Source organism: Elephantulus edwardii, unplaced genomic scaffold, assembly GCF_000299155.1.
Source record: "Elephantulus edwardii isolate Elephantulus edwardi_28Jun2011 unplaced genomic scaffold, EleEdw1.0 scaffold00062, whole genome shotgun sequence".
Lineage (NCBI taxonomy): Eukaryota > Metazoa > Chordata > Mammalia > Macroscelidea > Macroscelididae > Elephantulus > Elephantulus edwardii.
In genome coordinates this window covers 10,369,611-10,370,535 of record NW_006399812.1, presented here as the reverse complement: position 1 = coordinate 10,370,535, position 925 = coordinate 10,369,611, and positions in this window count along the sequence as shown.

The following is a 925-nucleotide window of genomic DNA, read 5'->3' as shown; positions in this document are numbered from 1 at the left end:
CGGGATGGGGGTGTCAGAGGCAGTGCGATTGGCACAGGATAGAGCAGGGTTTAGGGCTGTTGTACACAGGGTCGCTATGAGTCACAAACGACTCGACGGCACATAACAACAACAACATGCTGAGCAATGAAAATTCAAACTGTCCAATGATCACATCCCTAGTTGTGGTCAGACAAGGCAATGTTTGGCCTTCTTGTTAAAACTCTCTACCACATCCTTCACATCACCTATTTATTGCTACATTTTTATGGTTTTTATTTGGGCATATTGCAAGGAGGTCCTTAGAGAGGGACATCATGTTTGGCAGAGTGGAGGGCCGGCAAAGGAGAGGAAGACCTGTGATGAGATGGATCGATTCTGTGACTGGAGAGGTGGGAGTAAGTGCGTTTGAGATGGTTAGGTTGGCACAGGCTAGAAGAGCGTATAGAGCTCTTGTACATAGGGTCGCTATGAGTCACAAGCGACTCGATGGCACATAACAACAACATTGGATCTTGAATGTGTGCTAAAGCAGTGTCTAGTGTTTCTAAGTGTAAGAAGGTTATGATGTGCTTTATGAGCTCAATATGTGTGTTAGACACAAAAGGGAGTTCTGAACTAGAGTTATAGTGCTGTTGGCTGTGCGTTCAATGTTAATGAAACAGACACATAACAAAGGTATGCACTGACTGGCTGATAAAAACTTGACAAGAGGCTTATGGGAACCTAACCCTGAACTCCCTCTAGGAGCTATGTTTCAGGGTTCCCTAATTTAGTATCTGCAGTGATTTTACAGAACATGTTGTTGTTGTTCTGTGCCGTTGAGTTGCCTGCAACTCATAGCGACCCTATGTACAACAGCCTAAACTCTGCTCTGTCTTGTGCCAATCGCACTGCCTCTGACACTTCCATCCGATTACCCCAGTCACTAAATCAATCCACCTGA